Source organism: Natator depressus, chromosome 7 (assembly GCF_965152275.1).
Source record: "Natator depressus isolate rNatDep1 chromosome 7, rNatDep2.hap1, whole genome shotgun sequence".
In the NCBI taxonomy this organism is placed as follows: Eukaryota; Metazoa; Chordata; order Testudines; family Cheloniidae; genus Natator; species Natator depressus.
The window spans coordinates 7,601,285-7,627,005 of record NC_134240.1 but is presented as its reverse complement, the minus strand read 5'-3'; the positions used below and the strand labels follow the sequence as shown (position 1 = coordinate 7,627,005).

General features: G+C 41.5%; 1 long non-coding RNA gene across 1 annotated transcript in view; it reads left to right on the top strand.

Annotated features, from left to right (window-relative positions):
• LOC141991375 (uncharacterized) overlaps nucleotides 1-25,721 on the top strand; it is a 51,584-nt gene that overhangs the window by 3,393 nt on the left and 22,470 nt on the right. The window contains exon 2 of the long non-coding RNA XR_012640356.1: nucleotides 14,623-14,742. This is a non-coding gene — a long non-coding RNA (uncharacterized LOC141991375). The remainder of the gene's footprint in view (nucleotides 1-14,622; nucleotides 14,743-25,721) is intronic.

Genomic DNA, 25,721 nt, shown 5'->3' with positions numbered 1-25,721 from the left:
GTTTGAATTTGTCTAGCTTCAACTTCCAGCCATTGAAACTTGTCTTTTAGATCAAAGAACACTATTATCAAATTTCTGTTTGCCATATGGGGATTTACTGACTGTGATCAATCACCCCTTACCCTTCTCTTTGTTAAAATTAACAGATTGAGATCCTTATGTCCCTCACTTCATGTTTTCCAGTCCTTTAATCATTTTCATGACTCTTCTCTGAGCCACAGCAATGGGGTACATATGTCGGGGGAGCTGTTTCCACCCTTTCATTGGCCCCTTCAAGACACAAAACCAGTATGAAGGGCCAGCAGGGAACAAACAGTAAGAACTGCTATGTTTAATTAATCTGGGATCTAGACAGCCAGAGGGAACTGCCAGGTTCTGTCTGTATCCAGCAGCCTCAATAAAAATTGGGACTGATATTATTTGCAGCCAAGTCCTATCTTTTTTCTACTTAGAGGGACATTATGCCAGTCAGTCAGGTATTCGGAGGACATGATTATATTGTTTAATAGTTGGCTCTAACCATTCGGAATGATGCTGCTCCTGGAGATGCTGCTCCTATTAATTATTCTGACGGTGACATAAAGGCATAACAGCCCCATAGTAACTGATTCCCTGGGTCATGTGGGGATTCAGCAGGGACTCCAGCTCTGTGTCTCTGATTTCCATAGCTGGCAGATTGCATCAATGCAGGTACACAAGAGACAGAGGCTGTTGATGGCAGCATCACACAGACACCAGATTCCAGTCCCCTGAGACTTTTTTTTTAAAGCTGCCATTTGCTCATGGAAGTTTTTCCAACTTAATAAAATAACGGAACCTCTCCAGTTCGAATCAGAGCCAGAGCTGCATTGGACACTGTGGCGAAAGAGGGAAGACAGGAGAGAAAGTGTAAATCTTGAGAGGAAAATCAGCTTCACTAAGGCTAAGTCTACACAACCTACACTACAGAGTTAGGTTGACATAAGGCAGTTTATGTCAACCTAATTATGTCAGTGTCTTCACTAGACTGCTGCTTCCACCGAAGCAAGTGGCCCGCTACACCGACATCATAATTCCATCTCCATGAGAGGTGTAGCACTTATGTCAGTGTGGTTAGGGCAACGCAGTGTCATAGCTAGGGTCATAGAACAGTGACACTGCAGCACAGCGAGCATCAGCATGGGCTGTACAAACCCACACAGAACCCTGGGTAATTATGAAGCTAGCTCACAATGACACTCATGCTGCCACAGCTTCTCAGTTCTGTGGCCTGGGCTAGCGAGATTAAAACTAGCTTGGGTATGTCGGTATGCAACCACCCCCAGTGACTACAGTCTAGACGTACTCTAAGGAGGAGAGGGAGTTACAAATCGAAACTACCGCTTCCTTGCGCCTCCATGAATTAGAGGCCAAATGCTTCTTGATGGTCAGAATCTTCCCTCTACTAAGGACCAGATCTAGGAACAGAGACAGCCTGATTTCTAATCCTAGCTCTACTACGGATTTGTGGCTCAGTGCCAGAGAATGCTGAGCAACCTTCCCTTAGTTCCAATGACTTCAAAGGGAGGTAAGGGCACTTAACACTCGTGGCATCTGGTGGCTGCTGTGTAGCATCCAGCCAAGTCAGTTCACTGCCTCAGTTTCCCTGTGTGTAACTTGAAAATAATAATTCCAGCTCATTAACAAACAGTGTAAAATTCAAAATAATTTCCACTCAATGGGTTTAGAATAGGAACAATTTTTCACTTATTTGAAAATATTTAATTTAAAAAAATTGGGGGGTTCATTTTTTCCCTCTCATTTTGGCAGTTTACCACTGGAAAAAAACAGACGAGGGGGTGAAATGTTGGATGGAAAACCCAAAAATGAAAAGTGAGAAAACAACATGTTTTTTGTTTCAGGGTTTCTCTTAAGAAATGGGAAATTTTGAAAAAGTTAATTTTTTCATTAAAAAATTAACTTTAAAAGGCCATTTTTTGACCAAAAAGATTTTGACCAAACAATTTTGACCAATTAAGAACATAAGAACAGCCATACAGTGTCAGACCAAAGGTCCAGTATCCTGTCTCCCGACAGTGGCCAATGCCAAGTGCTCCAGAGGGTGTGAAACTAACAGATAATGATCAAGTTATCTCTCTCCTGCCACCCATCTCCACTCTCTGACAAACAGAGGCTAGGGACACCATTCCTTACCCATCCTGGCTAATAGCCATTAATGGACTTAACCTCCAAGAATTTATCCAGTTCTCTTTTAAACCCTGTTATAGTCCTAGCCTTCACAACCTCCTCAGGCAAGGAGTTTCACAGGTTGACTGTGCGCTGAGTGAAGAACTTCCTTTTATTTCAGAGTAACAGCCGTGTTAGTCTGTATTCGCAAAAAGAAAAGGAGTACTTGTGGCACCTTAGAGACTAACCAATTTATTTGAGCATGAGCTTTCGTGAGCTACAGCTCACTTCATCGGATGCATACTGTGGAAATTGCAGAAGACATTATATACACAGACACCATGAAACAATACCTCCTCCCACCCCACTCTCCTGCTGGTAATAGCTTATCTAAAGTGATCATCAAGTTGGGCCATTTCCAGCACAAATCCAGGTTTTCTCACCTTCCGCCCCCCCCCCCCCCCGACAAACTCACTTTCTTGCTGGTAATAGCTATACCTTCAGATTAGCGGCACTGCTATGGGTACCCGCATGGCCCCACAGTTTGCCAACATTTTTATGGCTGATTTAGAACAACGCTTCCTCAGCTCTCGTCCCCTAACGCCCCTACTCTACTTGCGCTATATTGATGACATCTTCATCATCTGGACCCATGGAAAAGAAGCCCTTGAGGAATTCCACCATGATTTCAACAATTTCCATCCCACCATCAACCTCAGCCTGGTCCAGTCCACACAAGAGATCCACTTCCTGGACACTACAGTGCTAATAAACAATGGTCACATAAACACCACCCTATACCGGAAACCTACTGACCGCTATTCCTACCTACATGCCTCCAGCTTTCACCCTGACCACACCACACGATCCATCGTCTACAGCCAAGCTCTGCGAAACAACCGCATTTGCTCCAACCCCTCAGACAGAGACAAACACCTACAAGATCTCTATCAAGCATTCTTACAACTACAATACCCACCTGCGGAAGTGAAGAAACAGATTGATAGAGCCAGAAGAGTTCCCAGAAGTCACCTACTACAGGACAGGCCTAACAAAGAAAATAACAGAACGCCACTAGCCGTCACCTTCAGCCCCCAACTAAAACCCCTCCAACGCATTATTAAGGATCTACAACCTATCCTGAAGGATGACCCAACACTCTCACAAATCTTGGGAGACAGGCCAGTCCTTGCCTACAGACAGCCCCCCAACCTGAAGCGAATACTCACCAACAACCACATACCACACAACAGAACCACTAACCCAGGAACCTATCCTTGCAACAAAGCCCGTTGCCAACTGTGCCCACATATCTATTCAGGGGACACCATCACAGGGCCTAATAACATCAGCCACACTATCAGAGGCTCGTTCACCTGCACATCCACCAATGTGATATATGCCATCATGTGCCAGCAATGCCCCTCTGCCATGTACATTGGTCAAACTGGACAGTCTCTACGTAAAAGAATAAATGGACACAAATCAGATGTCAGGAATTATAACATTCATAAACCAGTCGGAGAACACTTCAATCTCTCTGGTCACGCAATCAGAGACATGAAGGTCGCTATCTTACAACAAAAAAACTTCAAATCCAGAGTCCAGCGAGAAACTGCTGAATTGGAATTCATTTGCAAATTGGATACTATTAATTTAGGCTTAAATAGAGACTGGGAGTGGCTAAGTCATTATGCAAGGTAGCCTATTTCCCCTTGTTTTTTCCTACCCCCCCCCAGACGTTCTGGTTAAACTTGGATTTATGCTGGAAGTGGCCCACCTTGATTGTCATGCACATTGTGGGGAGAGTGGTCAGTTTGGATGAGCTATTGCCAGCAGGAGAGTGAGTTTGTGTGGGGGGGGGGGAGTGAGAAAACCTGGATTTGTGCTGGAAATGGCCCCCCTTGATTATCATGCACATTGTAGGGAGAGTAGTCACTTTGGATGAGCTATTACCAGCAGGAGAGTCAGTTTGTGTGTGTATGGGGGTGGGGGAGTGAGAAAACCTGTATTTGTGCTGGAAATGGCCCACCTTGATTTTCATGCAGGTTGTAAGGAGAGTGGTCACTTTGGATAGGCTATTACCAGCAGGAGAGTGAGTTTGTGTGTGTGGTTTTTGGAGGGGGGTGAGGGGGTGAGAGAACCTGGATTTCTGCAGGAAATGGCCCACCTTGATTATCATACACATTGTGAAGAGAGTGGTCACTTTGGATGGGCTATTACCAGCAAGAGAGTGAGTTTGTCTGTGGGGGGGCGGAGGGTGAGAAAACCTGGATTTGTGCTGGAAATGGCCCAACTTGATGATCACTTTAGATAAGCTATTACCAGCAGGAGAGTGGGGTGGGAGGAGGTATTGTTTCATGGTGTCTGTGTATATAATGTCTTCTGCAATTTCCACAGTATGCATCCGATGAAGTGAGCTGTAGCTCACGAAAGCTCATGCTCAAATAAATTGGTTAGTCTCTAAGGTGCCACAAGTACTCCTTTTCTTTTTTCCTTTTATTTGTTTCAAACCTGCTACCCATTAATTTCATTTGGTGGCCCCTACTTCTTATATTATGGGAACAAGTAAATAACTTTTCCTTATTCACTTTCTCCACACCACTCATGATTTTATGTACCTCTATCATATCCCCCCTTAGTCTCCTCTTTTCCAAGCTGAAAAGTCCTTGCCTCTTTAATCTCTCCTTATATGGGACCTGTTACAAACCCCTAATAATTTTAGTGCTCTTTTCTGAACCTTTTCTAATGCCAGTATATCTTTTTTGAGATGAGGGGACCACATCTATATGCAGTATTCAAGATGTGGGCGTACTATGGATTTATATAAGGGCAATAAAATATTCTCCATCTTTTTTAACGATTCCTAACATCCCATTTGCTTTTTTACTGCCACTGCACACTGCGTGGATGTCTTCAGAGAACTATCCACGATGACTCCAAGAACTTTCTCCTGATTAGTTGTACCTAAATTAGCCCCCATCATATTGTATGTGTAGTTGGGGTTATTTTTTCCAATGTGCATTACTTTACATTTATCCACATTAAATTTCGTTTGCCATTTTGTTGCCCAATCACTTAGTTTTGTGAGATCTTTTTGAAGTTCTCCACAGTCTGCTTTGGTCTTGACGATCTTGAGCAGTTTAGTATCATTTGCAAACTTTGCCACCTCACTGTTTACCCCTTTCTCCAGATCATTTATGAATAAGTTGAATAGGATTGGTCCTAGGACTGACCCTTGGGGAACATCACTAGTTACCCCTCTCCATTCTGAAAATTTACCATTTATTCCTACCCTTTGTTCCCTGTCTTTTAACCAGTTCTCAATCCATGAAAGGATCTTCCCTCTTATCCCATGACAACTTAATTTACATAAGAGCCTTTGGTGAGAGACCTTGTGAAAGACTTTCTGGAAATCTAAGTACACTATGTCCACTGGATCTCCCTTGTCCACATGTTTGTTGACCCCCCCAAAGAACTCTAAAAGATTAGTAAGACATGATCTCCCTTTACAGAAACCATGTTGACTTTTGCGCAACAATTTATGTTCTTCTGTGTGTCTGACAATTTTATTCTTTACTATTGTTTCAACTTATTTGCCCGGTACTGACGTTAGACTTATCGGTCTAATAATAAAAATAAAATAATACTACTTACCTACCTTCCAAAGGTGGTGTGATGACTAATTAGCTAATGTATGTAAAGTGATTTGAATAAGTAAAGTCCTACTTTCAGGGTAGCAGCCGTGTTAGTCTGTAGTCGCAAAAAGAAAAGGAGTACTTGTGGCACCTTAGAGACTAACAAATTTATTTGAGCACAAACTTTCGTGAGCTACAGCTCACTTCATCATCCCGATGAAATGAGCTGTAGCTCACGAAAGCTTATGCTCAAATAAATTTGTTAGTCTCTAAGGTGCCACAAGTACTCCTTTTCTTTTTGTAAAGTCCTACTGTATATGAATGATAAGAACTAGCAGTATTAATACTGTTGCATTCTGAAATAAACCTAATATTTTAACTGGAAAAAAACCCCGGCATTCTCTTTGAACAATCTAACCTTGGAAAATAACCCCTTTAAAATTGTCTTTTATACATAAGGCATACTGTGTCGTTGACTGCACTGCTATCACAAGCAGACACATTAATTTAGTTGCACTACAATAATTTAATACATTGATACATTGATTTAATTAGAGTGTTTTATATTTAATGATTTGAAGAAATAACACATTTTGCTGGAGGAATCTTTTAAAAGACACTACTCATTGTAGTTTAAATTGGGGGGGGGGGGGGGAATAGAAGATCATTAGGGGAAGTTGCCCTTGAAAGCAGATTAATCTTATCATACTGAGCACAGTGGTCATTACATTAGAATAGAGCAAAGACTGGCAGGGGGCAATTAATGGGGCAGATATTGGAGTGCCTTTCCTGATCACCCCATACTGTACAGTGGATTGGGCCTTGCTGAGACAGGCGGGTGGAAACAAGAACCCTGCTGAGATATGGCTCTGCTAATTTCAAGAAGTGCCACCTCCTAGCTGCAAGGGTAACTTTATTGAAACCATCTGTTGTTTTGGAAAAACACACACACCAAACTCTCCTCTCTTCCCCTCAAAGCATTTAACCTTTGTTTTAAGGCAATACAAAATTACACTGCAAATCCCTCCTTAATCTGAGAATGACAGGCCCTACTGTTTCCAACAAGTCTCAACAGCTACCAAAAATCTGACAGACTGCTTTGGATCAGATGATTTTAATCTGTGGGAACAAATGTATTTGGGAACAAGTCTTTTAGAACAAAGAATACACTTATACATTTGACCCTACACCCTCCTAGAGTGTAATAATATAATTATAAACACATTGATAACGCTATATGTAAGTGAGAATCCTACAGTGCATAATCACAGGGCACTCTGTGATTTACGGACTGCCTGAAATACTTGTTCTACACAGAGACACATAAGGAGAAAAACTTTGAATCATGTAGCCCCAGTGAAAGCTGTGATTTTCAGGAGCTATTCCCAGTGGTGCTATTAAAGGAGAGACTCCCACTTGGGCTACGATGGGCTTTGTATCTGGTCTATGGATCTGGTTCAGCAAAGTATTGAATCATGTGCTTAAGAAGTCCAACCCTTTAAGTTCCTGGGACATAAAGCAGTATGTGATTACAGCAAAGCACATTGTTGAGTGCTTTGCTGAATCTAAGCCTCAGACTCCAATAGCACCACTGGCCACAGCAGGACATTCACTGGGTCTAAATGGACCAAAGCTTTTTCACTGGTAAATTTCCATTAGGAACCGATGTGAAATCACACAACTCCATTATCTCATTAAGGGGTAGATTGCCATAGCACTTAGTTAGCACCCAGGGGAGTAAGCCCCCTAAACACGTACACACTTAGTCTTATGCTCAGCCCAGCTCAGACTAGGATTCCACCTCTTGGAGGGAAACCAGTACTGCCATTGTGCGCAAGTGGCCTGGGTGGGAGTGGGACAGAGAGAGGGAGGGAATGGGAGGACCTCTGGTTCCACCCCTCCATCCTCTCCCCATTCACTAGCGGGGATACAGTGGGCATTAACCTGCTCCATATGAAGGGGTGAAGTAATTCTGCGTGCGTCTGCATGCGCACCCACACACCACACACACACACCCTGATGTAAAGAGCAGCCAGAGAAAGCTATGTGCGGTGCATAACAAGTTTTATTGGTTGATCATACAAAACCCAGGAACTGTGCTACGTATTCTTGAGTGCCATCTACTGGCACTTTTATCTATTAAATATTACATTTCTCTAGCTAGAGCACTCCTGTAACAAGAAGCCAGGGAGGAATTGGTTACAGTTTCACTCCAGAGATACTCCTGAGGCAGCACAGCTACCTGCTGTCCCTTAGGGCAGACTGTAAAATTACAACAATCTCATCGGCATTGGTCATATATGCAAAAAAAAAAAGTTTCATTAAGCTTGGATTGCTCAGTGCCTTTTTACAGTATGTTTTTCTTGCTTGCTTTCTCTTCACTGTGTGTTTTCAGGAGTCTTAAATATGAAAAAGACAGTCCCTGGGGCCAGAATAGAAAGACAAACCTTCACATTTTTGACTTGCATTAACTCTCTGGCTAAATGCAGTGGGTTTATTTTTCACCTCTCAGAAAACGTCGTAAATTAAAGACAATCCGCACACATATTCTTTTTTCAAGTTATATTTGAATCCACGCTAAGCAAAAAGAAAAAGTTGAAATAATTTGGTTTTACCAACCTACTTGCTGAATTTTATAAAATAGGAAGGTAATGTTGACATGAAAACCTTAAAATCCTTGACAGGCTAATGCACAATGTGTGTGTGCTTTTTATATATACTAGAAAGCAATGTGTCAGTATTCATTAAAAAAAGCTGTGTACTATCTGGTATTGGGTTTGCTAAATAAGATGATGTCAGAGGAATGTTTCATTACACATAAATATATGCAAAGTGCAAATTCAACTGCATAGTTTGTATGCCATGAATTCACTCAGAGTATTTTACTGTCTGTATGTTAGGACTTCAATTTATTTGTTTATTTATTTTTTGAGCTGGTAATTTTTATTTTCTATTCTGCAAGGTGGGTCCACTCCATTTCTAACTGTAATCTATGGGAGTTTTGCCACTGATTTCAATGATAGCAGCATCAGGCCCCGTGAGCATGTATAAAAGTTGGTTTCCAATTTTTAAAGGAAGGTTTAGGATGGGTATATGTACTAAGGAGAATTTGATGTTATTTCTCTCAGAAATCTCTACTGCAACAAAAATCAAAGCAAATTGTTGAGATTCTGGAGATTACGTGCAAATACTCTTTCAGAATACTCTTCAAAAAGAAGACTCCATGTCCTGGAATCTCGATAACATAACTTTCTCAAATTTGATTGTATCATATTTTCTCACTGTGTTAATTTCATTAGCATGATTTTCCCCAAGAAAGAAGGAACTCAAATTGTATAGACAAAAAGTCTTTATTTCTCCCCTATAACTGCAGTCTTCCTAAAGACATATGGATGTTAAATTAGTAGTTTAAGACAGCCACTCTCACAAATGCCTTCTTTTCAAAATTCTAACACATGGCATTACCTCAAAGCCTGAAACTGTGTTCTTTATACACAAGGCATTGAACTCTCTTTGGGTAGAACACTTTCATATCCTCTAAACTCATACATTTTATGGTAATAAGCTGTGGGATTTAGCACTTCAGTGACAACATGCATGCTTTGTGCGTAGCAGAACAGAGAAAGGTTTTCCAAGCAAAAGATAGTAGGATAAAATGGTTATAAACCAATGGCACCTGGTCTGATGCTGTGTTTACTTCTTACTGTACTTATTACAATATTAACTAAGATCTCAAAGCTGAACTTCTAGCAGGACCTGTTCATAGTGTTTATCCACGATGGGTCAAGTTCACATCTTCAGCAGAGATGGGGATCCATCCACTACTTCCTATAAATCAAGGGATGTGCCAAGCTATTTAATTCTTTGTATAAGGCTACTTGCTAGAGTGTCAGCACTATAGCAATTTAGCAGTCTTCAGTATACTTTCCCAATAGAGAAAACACTCCTTTAAAACAATCTCGTACTAATTAGTGTTTTGGATCCTATAATACCACTACTTCCTAATTGGCGTGACACAGATAAAGGTGGCAAAGCCAAAGGATCGTGTCACAGTTTAGAAACAGAAAAACAACTATTTTATACCTTCTTGCAGGGAGAAGCACCGATACTCCATCCAAATTAGCTATTTAATATAATCCTACTAGTTCAGCAGCCTAAAATGCTGGCATTTTAATATTCTCTTTAATATTCCCATCTCATCTAAAAAATGGAGAGAATTTTCAAGAAATTACTGGCACATTTTATTAATTGTTTGTAGTGTGATAGTGCCGAGGAGCCCCATTGTGCTAGCATTGTGTATTACCCCACAGTACCAGCAAAAGAAGTCTATTGACTATATAGTATCAATAAACATCATATCTGTGTATTTTACAGTGCTCCATCCTGCAGCTCTTTCTCCCTTTGCAATCAATGGGACTACTCACATTAGTAAGGGTTGCATGTTCAGGCCCATGTAGAGTGCTCTACTGGGCCTTGAAGACCATGTGGAGGTGTCCAATCCCTGTCTGAGCTCTAGGGCACTGTGCCTGGAAAGCCCCATCCCTGTTGAGGCCCCATGGTGCATTCTTAAAGTAGGTGGCACTCTTAAAGTAGGTGCTCTTCCCTCTGCAACCAGGCAGCTTTGCCTTGCCTTGCCCATCCCCAACTTTGTTGAAGATGCTAAAAGCTGGGAATGTAACTGTTCCTGGTCTGGATATGTCTACACTGTGAGGGGAGAGGGTCTTAGAGCCTGGTTTACAGTCCAGCCTGAATGTCTCCACTGCAATTTTATAGCGCCCCAACGCCCGAGCCCCACGAGCCCAAGTCAGCTGACCCAGGCTGAGAGACTCAGTGCTGCAGGGGTTTTCTTATTGCAGTGTAGACAGACCCTGTGTGGGACTACAAAGGGCTTTCTTGCTTTCTGTCCCCTTTGCACACTCATGCAGGGTCAGGCTCAATCTTTCCCAAACTCCAACAGGGCACCACAGATACAGCTACAGAGCTAAATAGATATAAGCAGATCTCAATAGACAGATATACACACAGAGAGAGTTATATTACTCTGTTGTGTAACACCGCCAGTGAAAAATAAATTCAAGTCGAGAATTTGGGGTTCTTTAATTATTCTTTTTAGTTGCTGTAAAAAAAAAAGTGAACCTTAAATGGACTGCCAATAACAATGAGCACATGATGGAATTCACTAGACTATGATGATTACTGTTTTGTATTACTATGGAATCCAGAGACCTTGATCAAGAGTGGAGCGCCACTGTGCCAGGATAATGTGCATGTGAGTTTTTGTGAGTCTCCTCGGACTCCTGTACTGCAGGCAACACTCAATCCGAACTCACATTGCTATTTTGTTGTGGTGACCATACGAGTTTCCCTGCTTTCTTTGTTCTCCTCTCTGAGCAGTGTAAGAAACAAAAGGGAGGTCAACAATTTGAAATTAGCTGCCTCTTCAGTGCTGAATGTTGCCAGTTTCACTTCTTGGGGGTTGCACACAGTGAAAAAGGCTTGCAAAATCCCTCAATTGATATTAACTAAAGAAAGGAAATTGGCTAGATCTGCTGTGTGAGTGCAAAGCCAATGACCCAAGAAGACTGATCTGACAAGTGTGGGGAAATGTGAAGCTGTAGCTCATCAATCCACCTTTCAGGATGGATCTCAAGGGACCACATTTATAAATTTTTAAAGTGGCACTTTGGTGCTAAGAGGTCAGATGCTGAACTCAGGAAGTTCATTTCCCTTAATTGATGCTCTTTGTGGCTGTTGCTCTTTTGTTTGTTTTTGGGGGGGGAGGTGGGGCGGTTGGTAATATAGAGGGGTTACTTGATTCTTAGTATTTATTTATTTTATTTAAAATTATGGCAGTGCTAGAAGCTTCACTCAAAGATCGGGGCCCCATTGTGGTAGGTCCTGTAGGCAAACAATGAAAAACCAGTCCTTGCCCTAAAGAGCTGATTCGGGCTTTCTTGTTTCTTTTTTGGCTGCTCTGATTGAAAGGCGAATGACATTAGCCTTAGCCAGATACAATGCAAGCAGAGGCTGTGCAAATGTCTACATCATCACAAACCCGGAACGATGTCCCCAGGAACTACGGACCATCACAAATTTCACCACCTTCTGCTCCAAGTGCAAGGCTCACTTCTTCTACCTGGCTTCTCTAATCAAAGAGCAGTGTGTTCATTTAAAAACAAAACTCCCTAAACAAAACACTCCAAAAAAAAGAAAAAACCTCATGACACACATGTTAATCATGTCATAATGCACTAGTAGAAGATGCTCAGATACTTACTATGGTGGTGAGGGCAGTATAAGAACATATATAAAGGACAGAATAGAATAGCTGTGCCATCCACAGTCATGTCAACCAACAAACTCTCTTATTCTAGCCCTGGCCTCTCTGAAACATTGTGCTGTGAATTTTTTTTAATGTGACTTTGTGGGGACTCAGATGTTACCTCCAAACTTGTGACTTAACCTAGGATCCAAATCCAGTGCTTCCGAAGTGAAAAGCAAGTGCATGAATGTAGTACATTACCTAGCACTCTTTGCTTCAGAGCTTTGGGCCAAGTTCACCCCTGGTTTAACCCTATGGGATTGGGGAGGAATGTAGACCAGATGGCACAAGTTGAACATTGTGGGCAAAGTTAATGAACTCTGTTGCTGAACAGACATTTTACATCATTGTAATATTGTGAATTGTGTCAAAGTGGTTAAATTTACAGCTCAATAGTCTTAGCAGCATAAGCTGTGGCAACATCTCGTTCTAAATAAAAGAAAAATCAATATTTGTATGTTTTATCACTATTGTGATAATCATCATAGGTGTCCAAAATGGTTTCCCGACACTGGACTGATTCTTCTCTCACTCAAACCAGGTAAACTACACTGAAATCAATGACATTATAGTGGTGAAAACTGTTAGTAGTAGTATTTATTATTTTTATTCCAACAGCACCTAAAACCCCAACTGAGTTGAGTGTATCACTGTGCTAGGCACTGGACACATATTAAGAGAACATAACATAAGAGTGGCCATTCTAGGTCAGACCAATGGTCCATCTAGCCCAGTATTCTGTCTTCTGACACTGGCCAATGCCAGACGCTTCAGAGAGAATGAACAGAGCAGGGCAATTATCGAGTGATCCATCTCCTGTCATCAGTCTGGCCGTCAGAAGCTTAAGAAGTCCATTGAGTTTACAATCTAAACCTCTAATCTGACCGCTGCTGGAATCCTGTGTCCAGTTCTGGTATCCACAATTCAAGGATTTAATAACTTGGAGAGGGTTCAGAGAAGAGCCACAAAAATTATTACAAGATTAGAAAACATGCCTTAGAGTGACAGACTATCAATGAGCTCAATCTATTTAGATTAACAGAGAGAAGATTAAGGGGTGACATGATTATAGTCACCCCTTAATTTGCATGGGAAACAAATATTTAATAATGGGCTCTTCAATCTAGCAGGAAAAGGCCTAACATGATCCAATGGCTGGAAGTTGAAGCTAGACAAATTCAGACTGGAAATAGGGTGTAAATTTTTAACTGTGTGTGTAATTAACCATTGGAACAACATACCAGGGGTCATGGTGGCTTCTCCATCACTGACAATTTTTAAATCAAGATTGACAGTTTTTCTAAAAGATCTGCTCTAGGAATCATATTGGGAACGTTCTGTGAGCTGTGTTATACAGGAGATCAGGCTAGATGATCACAGTGGTCCCTTCTGGCCTTGGAATCTATAAACAGACAAGAGGTGGGAAAAAGAATAGATTATTATCCCCAATTTATGGACCAACTGAGCAGAGAGAGATTAAATGACTGGGCCAAGGTTACACAGAGCCTGGCTGTGACAGAGCTGGGAACTGAACCCAGAGGCCAAGGCCAGTGGCAAGCACAAAACCATCCTTCCACCCAGAAAGGTTTAAGTCAGACCAGAATCACGCCTATGGTGTTGCAGGCAAAGAATAAAATGTGAAGAGTTTTATTTGAATACAGAAGTCTTACTGCACAGCTCAACAGACTTCAGAGAAGTAACTAGGCTCGGAAAAGGAATGCCTAAAGGAAACAGATAAGAAGCAGCAGTGGCTCAGTGTCCATAAGGAACAGAGCGTGGAAGAGAATCTTACAAATAGACAGATGCAAAGAATGTTTCCTCTGTAGTCATTTGAAGGAAATTCCTAAATTCTTCTCAGCCAGAACTTTCTATTTGGCCTTGGCCTTTCCTTTAACCTTTGGATCATCTTACCACTGCTTGTCTTGGCAGCCTCTTTACTTATCCTCATCATGAAACTTTACCTTGACAGCTTCCTTTGTCTTGTTATTCCCCGATGGTTTCATACTTCAATCCGTGCCAGTAGTGTACCTTCACCAATTTTCCTACACCTCACAGATCCTCCCTTTTATGAAATGTAAAATATTATCGGATGGTAAAGATAGTTGTACGTCAAACATATAATAATTGGTTTGACAGAGACGGAGAGGAAAAAGGGAAAATCACAACCCTAACAAGATTTTAAGTTCGTAGCTTTGAATTTAAGGCCTATAAATCAGGCCAAATTTTGGCCCCTGCTGTAGTACTAGCAGCTTATGCAGAATAAATATGTGATCTTATAGGAGATGAAGTTACCACCCAAGGTTGGTTTCTACAATATAATAGAAACATATATTTTCTCAAAACAAGATTAATGTAATAAGTTCTACTTGGATATGTCTATACTGCAGCGTAAGCCCAGAGTTAGCCGAACTTGAGTTAGTAGACTCTGAGTTTATTAACCTGTTTGCCAGAAGCTGGGAATGGGCGACAGGGGATGGATCACTTGATGATTACTTGTTCTGTTCATTCCTTCTGAAGCACCTGGCATTGGCCGCTGTCAGAAGACAGGACTGGGCTAGATGGACCTTTGGTCTGACCCAATATGGCCGTTCTTGTGGTCTTATCTGAAAACTGGATCTAGTGAAGAATGCCTGCTTGGTAAGTGGTGTATCTTGCCACAAGCATAGCCAACCAGCTCTGTGATCTGAACCGGCTGCCTGTGGGTTTCTGGATGGAGTTTATAAAGCTCTAAATGGTTAGGACCTTTCTAGTGAGAAAATCACCTCTCCCCCTGCCATAGTGCCACAGCTGAGATCAGCAGAAGTGCTAAAGATGGACCACAGAAAAGCATTTTCTGGGAAGACCCCTTTCCTTTGGAATGTGGGACTTCAGCTGGGTGAAAATAGCCTGGCTCTGCCGACCTTCAGGTCATGCTACAATGCATATCTTTTCAGGCAAATAAAGTTGGGGGTGATGGATGGGGAACTGGGGAATTTACTGTATTTTTCTTTTTTTTACTTACATTTTTAATCATCAGTCAGAGGTGCCTAGAGTGTTCTGAATGGAGCCTTTCATTATCTTACAAATCTCAGTAAAGAAAAATATAATTCCCATAGAAAAATAATAATGAAAATGAATATTAATGCCACTTATTTCTTACTAAGTATGGAATTCTGACATGAGCTGTGCATGCAAGATTTCATGCTAGTTACACTTCATCCACTGAAACAAGGGCAAAACACAAGTCTTCATGCATTTGGGACTTCTTAAAGTTATACACCTTACTAAGCAACTAGCCTACCTGACCACAAAGGTACCACTCAGAAAAATTCTGGCCCTGCTTCTATATGAGAAAAAAAAAAAAAATCACTAAGGGCAAATAATTTGCTCTCTGATGCATAGAGATGGTCACAAATACTTGGCTCAGAAAAGAATCTGGCCCTCAAAGAATAAAGTATGAATGCCTGGGGGACCGAAAGTCCAAATTCATCCTCAGATTTGTCCATATGTTAATGGTAATGCCTTTTTTCTCAATTTGGGTGGATTTACTGCTGTCACTGTTATATGTGTGCCGGTGACCCCAGCTTTAGAAGTGCACCAATGCATCAATATATATTGTAAGTATCAAAACTACATAGATCTGAACGTTAGCTAAACAGATACAGAGACGGAAATAAACACAGTATAGGGGCTTAAAATGGTTAGGTATCCTTGGTTTTCAAAAATCTTACCTCTTAGAGAGATCTGGCTTAGTTCTCAACCACATTGTTCTCCTCTGTCTAATGCTGAACTCTGGGATTAGTTCCACTCTGTGAGCTCAATGCACAGCTAAGCTTACCTGATGTGACATAGGGACAGCTACTCAGCAGGGAGGTTTGAAACCCAATAGTGGAACAGGAATATAGAAACTCCCCAGTGACTACAGTGCACCAGAGTGTGAAAGCCTTAGCCGTCATTTCATCAGCATGTCAATATGAGAACAGTAAACTAGCTTTTGGCGACTGCGCACAATAGAATGAGCTGCAGTTCTAGAAGATGATGCTTAAACAATACAAATAACGGAAGCCGGATAACATTCAGCTGTAAGATATGTGGATATGTCAGTTTATTGGAAAGTTAAACATTTTAAAGTTTTGGGTTTAACACTGACATTTTTAAAAATTCTGATACATTAAAATTAGCACTTGGGAAATTTGAATCGCTGACATTCTGATTTTTAAAAATTGATTGTTATCATACAAAAGAGAAAAAAGGCTTCACAGTCAGTCTTTTGACTTTCAGTCTTTCGATGTGGCTAGCTTATTGCTCCATTGCAACTGAGCTTCTTCAAAATACTTCAGGTGTCTATTACTTTAGGGAGTTGCCTCACCCTTTTGCTTGCTTCTTCATCACCCAGGAGCGATCAGGCACATGGCTTTCTGTGTTTCACTGTATTTGTCCAGTTTTTAGCTTCTGTGCCATCTTCTTGATGAGATTCTACTCACATCTGTGACAGCCACATCTCCTACATTGATTGGGCGTTTAGAAGGTAGTTTCACTGCTATTGTTCAGCCACGGTTATGTGGTTTTCACAGCTGGTTAAAATGGCATACACCAGTGATATGATCCATGTATCTGTGGTGCATGGCCCATTGAGCATCCATTTTGGGTCATCACGCTGCTTTGAGACTATAAATCAGGCTACATGGTGTTGGGCATAGGATGTGCATTCAAACCCATTTTTGAAAATGTCATGATCTTCTCTGCCTTTCCAGCAACAGCAAGAAACTAGTCCATTTCACTGTGGGGTTAAAGTAAAATGTTGTTTTCTTTTATTGTAATAGTCTTTCTATTGAAGATAAAACGCAGGACAAGATGATAAGTCACCTACTGTTTATGAAAAAAATTCTGAGGCAATTGAGGTGTTGCATAGCTAATAAGAGGCGTTAGAGCAATATATAGGTACGTAAGTGGGGGTTCTGCAAGAAACAATGATGCTTGCAATGAGATGAATTTCACCTGAACAAGTGTGTAAGCAAACTTCCACCACTGCATGTTGCTCTTTGTTGCCACACTTCAGTTTTCATTGATATTCATTTTATTGGGAAAAAAGTGCAAAAGTTTGAACAACTGAAACAAATCCCCAACTGACAAGATAACAAAGATAAGAAACACAGATAACAAGTGGACTCAATTATTTTACAGTACAGTTAACATTAATAGGATGTGCGTATCTTTGTCCTCTAGTTGCACAGTCAGTGAGTATAATTAACAAACAGAAGCTGCCTGCATTCCCTGGGTGCCTTGTGTTACACAGATGAGGCCCCATTCTTCGTGTCTTGCCTACTTTCCTTTCATTACAGTTTTATCATTGATTCATAGAAATACTCTAATAGACGAGTTTCTGTTCCTGTTATATCAGTTTGCCTCTGAAGCTTATTAGCTCACAAAATGTCAGTTTTAAGCATCCAATACATGACTTTGCCCTCTTCATTTTTATATGGAGTGCAGTGAGTGCATATGTTTTACAGTATACAGGTTTGTTCAGATTATAGGACTGTCACGTGGAGGAGCAGCCAAACTGCAGGACCTCCGTGGAAATGGGATCAAAGGGGCCATGCAGAGGGTGAAGGTGGCTGCACTGTCACATTCTCCTTTCAGCAGTTGCCCAGGGGAGATACAGCCGGGGGTAGTGCGTGTGCCGGGAAGGGGAGTTCTGTAGGAAAAACCACTCAGTGCGTCAATGAAAAGACACCCATTGCCTTCAGTGGGTTTTGGATTGGTCCCCATGTCGTCCCTTCAGGGGAACGAGACTCACGCGGCCTTATGCAGTGTAAGTTACTGCTCATCAGCGCAGCAGAAACTCCCCCCCTCAGAGGCTTTAACAGACCTTGGAGGTACAGAGGCTGGCTGAGGTTAAGGACTCAGCCAGTGACAGCAGGACATCCCAGAGCGTCACCACGTACTGTGAAGAGGCAGTGTCAGGCATTATGAATCGTGTTTGTCATTCCCATGGATCTTGGCCTTCCATTACAATAGGCGATACCTTTCTTGGCCAGGCTTTTCTGCTTCAGGTCCTCTCCCCCAGCAGGGAGTCAGAGGAGCTGCAGCCCAATAAAATACGTGTGACTCTGGGGGTTATTGTTCCCCCTTCACAGAGCCCTGGGCTATTACTCATCCCATTGACTTCAGTGAGAGTTATATTTGGGTAAAACCTGCAGACCCCCCGCTACTGTAAATCTGTAGCGTTCCACTGCTGGTTTACACCACCTGAGGATCTAGCCCTGACGGGGCAGCCCAGGAGAGCACAGAGCACCATGAATGCAAAGCCCATTTCTAACTAACAATATCCGTTTTGAGGCTGGGATCTTTCAGATTCCCAGTGCTGCCACTTATTACCAGCCAAACTGTTCCACACTCTCAGAAGTGCTGATTTGAGTTAGTCAGTAAATAACAGGTGATGAAAACAAAATTAGATAGTAAAAGGGCCCAGGAGAAATTAGAAAATAGCTTTCCAAGCTTTCAACTTATTCCATGATTTACTAGAAAGTTGTATAATGTAGCGGGCCCCAGAACTAGCTAAAATGCTTTCAAGGGCCAAAAATCCCAGTCGGAATAGTCAACGTGTACCTTGAAAGCATGGGGAATCGTTAAAAGTCAAAAACCCCACAAGCCTTTGATTAAGAAAGCAACAAAAAATGCTAATCTTCTATGGTTTAGCAGAAAGGCTTAAAAAGTGACTCACAAACAGCATGAATTATTCAGGCTAAGGTCTATTGTTGTTTGTCTATCATACACATATGATTCAAGTGTCTGAGCTTAAACCCAGTGCAAGTAAACTGATTTATATTAGCAATGTAACCGTAAAATAGATATCTACAAGGATTCACTTCCCCTGTGTTAACTATTGGTCTGTAATAAATATGTTGTAGCTGATCTACAGAGACTACAGGATGCAGATCTGAATTGCCCATCTGTAAAGAAAAGCACAATCAGTGCAAAATATAGTCCCATACCTCCTGTTGCTGCTATTCCTTAGAATAGAACTGTTTTATTGTTTGATAGGGTCAACTATTTCAGAAAAGGGGCATCTTGGCTTTAACTAGCATTTTTGATGTGGCTTTAAGATAACATTGTGAAGTAAGCCATCCTGATAGTTGGCTGCATGCAGTAATGCGTCCAGGGCCCCACCTTTGTGCCAAACAGCTGGTGGAGATATGCCAGCCAGGATTGGATGGTTGGAGACTGGAGTTGTCCACTGATGATATGAAGGGCGGAGTTGATCGTGAAGTCCAACTTGCCACCGTGATGACTGGAGCCCCATGCTGCCTCAGAGTATTTGCCAAGTGTAATGATTAGGCCACTGAGAGATATTCATAAGGTTTCAAGGCTATTGCCCCATGAGCTGCCACCAAGTGTGTGGCGAAGTGCAACTCTCAACTTGATTTTTAGTGGATCTTGTCGATGTGTTGTTAAAAGGACAGAGAGTGATCAAGCTCTATCCCCAAATAAGGAGGGTACAGTTAAAAAAAAAATAAAAGATCGGCTGATTGTTCCAAAAGACCTGCAGCTGTCAATGAGCTAACCAGTGGGCAAGATGGAAACAAGATGACACCATCTTTAGTGCATTTAGTTTAAGCCGTCACTATGAAAAATACTTGGCTAAGGTGTCAAGGTCAGATGAGAGGGGGACTCCAGCTTCTCAAAGCTCCTTCTGGCTATTGCCAGCAGTTGTCATCAGCATCCATAAACTTAATTGCTGAGGTGGGTGGCAGGTCAGTTGTATATATATATATATTCAAGAGCACCAGAGTACAGATTCATGGAGAAGTCCATTGTTCATACGATGTGCGCATGATGACAGGACTAGAGATCGCAGTGGCTGCAGTAAGTATGTGGAAGTGATGAAGTTTTCTGCATGCCAGTTGGGACTGCTTCAGAGAAGAAACAGATTCCTCATAGTCAGGGAGTCACAGCATGTGGCTGATGATGTGAACTTGGCTTACAAGGTCTTTTCTGATACCTGGTTAAGTATGTCTAGAAAGTCAATTCCCTGTAGTTTTCATAGGATATATATCCCCTGACAGGACCATCTCTGTGACAATCTCCACCAAAAAGAGAAAGAATCTGCTTCGCCTGAGGGGAAAAAACAAGCCACCAGTATGTTAATGGAACTTCTTAGTGTTAAGAGCCAGGAAAGGTGACATGAATGTGTTGAAAGTCTGGACTTCACGCACTCAAGCTTTACGGTCAGGGCCTTCTTTGTCACCTTCAGGAATAGAAGCAAGGGCACCAGAACCTATGCAGAAGTAGGGGGGCCCAAGGACAAAGCGGCGGGGGAATTATAATACTACTTAAATATCCCGCAGAGTACAACTGTAACAAATAACCAGAATACAAAATGTAGCCAGTTTATAATATTTAAGGTATAATTATAGTACAAACACAAAATAATAAGACAAATTTAGTTGTGAGCATCGGGACTGCATTTTATTTTTGCACCTCATGTATTGTACTTCACTAGCATTTATCATTTTACTGTGTATACGCCACTGTTAATATTGCACTATTATTACTGACCTGTAACTTGCAGTTTTGTAACATTACAATCGAATCATCCTTGTTAAAATATGCATAATATATAAACAATTGAAAGCCTAAATAACTTTGAAGGGAGGCAAACGTGTCCCCATACCCAGAGCTGCCATATAAAATGATTTTTTCTAATGTTTTATAAAGAATAAAATAAAATCAAAAATACATTTATATATTTTTAGAAAACCTAACACACACACTCAACAGCTGTAGCGGACAGAAGCAATATGACAACGATTAAGAAAATGTTTTAAACATAATGCAATTTTGATCACGCGAGTATCTAGGATTGCAGTGGATATCTAGGAATGCATCTGATCCGAGCTCATAGTGCATCTTGGCCTTTAGCAGTACAATCGTGTTTTTCCCACAGCACATGTTTTTGTTTTTTTGTTAAAAGTGAGGGGGCCTGGACCCTTACCTCCCCTCACCCCAGTTCTGATGCTGGTGCATAGGAGACCCCTAAGACCCTGCACATGTGTCAGCAAATGCTGTGGCAGCCCACCTTAGGCCAACAACTGACCAGTAAACCCAAACTGAGATCATGAATGGAAGGAATTGTCTGCTCTCAGGAAGATTTGGTCAACCCCCTCAGCTGACTCCAGCTTATCACAGCTATTCACTAGGGAGAAACTGGAATCAGCAATTTCTTTCCTAAAAATTTTGCAAAGCTCCTGGGCTGGACAAAATCCACAGGGGGTTCCTGCATCACATGGCATCATCCTTTTACAACTTTCCTGCTAAGACTCTACAATACTTGTCCGGAATACTGTACAGTTCCAAAGTCTGGTGAAGGTCACACGTAGTGGCACTTCTCAAGCCCCGGAGGGAAGGCAGATGTCCCGAAGAACTATCACCCAATTTCTCTGCTCAACCTCACTTTTAAGCTACTTGGGAAGCTTAAACATCCCCTGGCAAGGAGTTGCACAAGCTGACTGTGTGTTTTGTGAAGAAATACTTCCTTATGTTTGTTTTAAACCTGCAGCCTATAATTTCATTGGGTGCCCCTAGTTCACAGTATTGAGGACATGTCCAGAAGCACCACCTTCCTCAAATATATTTTGGAAATAAGGACCAGGGGCCAGATTTACCAAGGTATTTAGGTGCCTAAAGATACAGATGAGCGCTTAGTGGGGTTTACAAAAGTGGCTGGGCAGGGTAGGCGCCTAACTCCCATTGAAAGTTTCTGAGAGTCAGGTACCTATCTGCATCTTTAGGTGTTAAAATACCATTGTAAATCTGGCCCCAGATCCTCATCTAGTGTAAACTGGCATTGCTCCATTAACTTTAATGGAGCTGTGGGGATTTGCATCAGCTGAAGGTCTAGTCTTCTGCAATATAGCCGTGCATTTGCTGATGCACTGGTGTTGAAAGTCATCTCGTACTACAGCACATCAGGCTGTAAAGAAGCCGATGGGGTACCAAGCAATAATGTTGTTAACTGCACATCTGTGTTTGTTGATTTGTTTTCAGCTGATGTGTTTTGCACAAAAAAAAAAAAAGCAAGAGAGAGAGAAGCTCAGTGATAACAAATCCCATGGTAAAGCTTCTGATTCAACACATAGCAGTCAAGTTAAAATTATAGGTGACAATTACTGTAACTCGATTAGGCACAATAGCAAAGTCACTTCCCTAAATCGCTTTCACAACTCTCCTAGGAGGTCTGAAAGATGTAGTTTATGAGGTTCATTTAATTTCTAATGTAGTAATTATCACTACCAAATAAAAAAAAAAGAAAGGAAAAAGAAACCAAGGAAATAAATTTAGCACTTGAGGTTTTAATAAAATTTTTATGTGCAACCCAGTTGGATCAAAATTGTTTAATCAATCTCATCTGGTTTGCAGACTTTCCACTGAGATCTTGCTTCATGATACTATAAGGCAATATGCAATACCTTCCTCTGACCATCCTGAGTTACAGGTAACATCCTGCATGCCAGGGCTATTGGGAGGTTAATTTTAAATTCCCAAGTTTCAGATTTTGTTTTCATGCAGTTCAGTGGTTTGGAGGTTAACCTGACAAGCTTCAGGACTGGTAGCTTGGGGTAGTGACCAGAATTTTGTTTTTAAAAAAAAAAAAGAAGTCATTTTGAATTCACATTTGATTTCAAAAACGTTTATTAAAAACAAAATGTTGAACTGTTTCATTCTGAAAGTGTCAAAACAAACAGTTTTGACATTTCAGAATATTTTTCCCACTTTTTTTTCTTCTTTCTGGCCAAAACTATTCTCCAAATGCGACTCACATTTATGAATAGGTTGGTGCCCAGAAAAATGCACTTTTTGTGTGTGTGTCTGAACTGACTGTCAATCAGATTTAGGCTCCCAAGTTTCTTTTGAAAAGGGAATATAGACACTGTTGAAAATTTAACCCTCAGACAATAGGCAACAGGTGAACAAACAGATAAGGTGGGTGTGGTCTGGAGATTTGTATAAATAAAGGAGGATGAAGGACAAAGTAGTAGCAGTGAAAGATTAAGTCATGCACATTAGCGGTCACACTTCTCATGGGTCACAAGGGGCACAGCATAAAGGTTTTACTGGCATGAGTTTGGGTTGATCTGCATTACTCACACAAGTGGCAAAGCCATGAATAAGGCAGGCATCCCAAAAATAAATAAATGCCACCCCACATCGGCATAATGTAGTCCAAGTGGGACTGTCTAATCCCATCAGACAGGGAGTGACAGAATTACTTCCCCTGAGCTGTACTGGTGTTCCTTAATGATGCAAAGCTCTAGACTCTGAGCAATAAAATAAAGAATGGAATTTTAAAAAAAATTAAGCTGACTTCAATAGCCACTGAATTGCAGAAAATACAGGTCCCAAAGCTGGATCCCCAGGAGGACTTGGGAGCTGCACATGTTCTACTGGCCATTCCACAATGCGTACCAGCCTGGCTGCTCATTTCCCTTTGGAGCTCCTCTGCCAGCACCTCCATCCTAGACCTTCTCCAAGGAGGGTGCACGCATGGAATTGAAGTTAGCACTACAAGGAGCATCAATGGAGGAAACCTGCCAGTGATTGAAGGGATACAGCCTGCCATATATATCAGCTGCTCTGACCCCAAATGGCTCCAGACTCCGACTTCGCATGCTTGGGCTTGGCACCATTTCCTCGCCCTGCAGTTTCTGGGGCCACTCCCCTCTCATTTTTACTCTCATTTTCTTCACTCTGAACTTGACGGCCCAGGGGGACAGTAGGCCAGAGGTGTTCACTTGGTGGGCCATGTCGAAGTACACATTAGATTACTATTTACAGTTGCACCACCTACATCAGGGCCCAATTGATTTTGGAGGCATTGTGCAAAAAATAGTGTGAGAGAAAGACACCGCTCTGAAAATTTAAAACCTAATAGCCAAGACAAACCAAGGAGGGGGATGACAGAAGCTCTGTTTTGCACATAAGTAGCTGAACCCAGGAAGATAGGAGTCTGATCCAAACCCACTGAAGTCAACAGGAGTCATTCTAGTGACTTCAGTGGACTTTGGATCAGGGCTTCAGTGACTTGCCCATGGTCACTCTGTGGCAGAGTGAGGAACCAAACCCAGATAACTGGCCAAAGCCTTGCCAACAAAACCAGTCTTCCTCTACAACACTGCACATATTTAATCTTTCATTTTTCAATTTCTATTTGCAAACAATTGAAGCTATATTAGCAGAAAGATTATTAGAATAAAGATGCAAATACATTAGTAGGAATCCTATTTTGTTTCATTAGATCCTCCTCCCCCAAACACACACACACACTTAACGGAACAGAAATACCTTCTTTGCCAACAATAAAAGTAAAAGAAGCTGCTTAACGTGCTTACTTAAAAAAATTACTTAGTGCCAGTTTAACTGAGCACTTGTGAAACTGAAATAAACAACAATGAAAAGGTTTACCCAACACTACATTTATTTATACTGTAGAATATATTGCAACAATCACTTTCATTCCTCCTTTTTTCAATATACAACTATAAAGGGATTTAGATTTTGGTCTGTTTTCTTTGCGGGAGCACATTGGACAAACATGCAAACCAATCAATCATTAGAGTTTTTATTGCTTTTTGTTCACTGCTACCGTGCTAATAATTTTTGAAGTGACCCCATGCCTAACAGGTAAATTGATGGCCCCAAAATCAATATGAAACTCATAAATACTTAGACATCATCATAAACAAAACTTATTCATGAGATTAAAACACTACCAACATGGCAATTTGAAGTAACAGAATAAACTGCTGACCAGAGAGTTCATGGAACTTACTTTTCAGTTCATTTATTTTGAATGGAAACTGATCACACAATATTTCACCCCGATGCACATTGGTATGGTTCATAAACTGTCCTGAAGTTCTTTTGAAACACAGACAGCCAAATTAAACCATTTTTGGTGAACTCTCAGGATTTTTCATTAACTTCCTTTCTTTAGGCCGAGCCAGTGATCTTCTGTAGCTAACACACATGGGGCCAGACTCTTCACCTGCTTCACAGTGGACTTAAACTGGCCAGTGGAGAATTTCCCCTGTTCAGGGAAACTCTCTGCTGGTGGAAGTGGTGAAAGGAATTTCTGTGTCAGTTGCCCTCCTACCTTGGCAGCAGAGAGAGATGGAGCAGGGCAGAGCAGAGTTACACCCAATTCTCCACATGCTTATAGTCACTGAGGAACCTTACACCAGTGATGTAAATTAGAGATTACAGGGCCAGGCAACACTGCCTCCTTCTCTCCACTGCATCTGCATGGAGATCAAGCCGGGGGGAGAATCCAGCCAGGAGCAGCTATGGGTACATTTCCTGAAATAACTGCATTGGAAGCTTCATCAAGCAAAGTCTTTGACACATTCATATTCTCTCTCTATATATGCAACATATGCCCCTGCAATCAGAGCCATGCAGATATCACACTCACCCCACATGGGTCCACACTTGCATGGATCTGATTTCAGGATCGGAGACAAAGGCTGGTGCTCCACAGTAATGGTCCAAAGCCCTATACTTTCTTTTATTCTAAGCTATAAACCTTTCCTATGTAACACTGTTTTGGTTTCAGTAAGGGATTTCTATTTTACAGATCC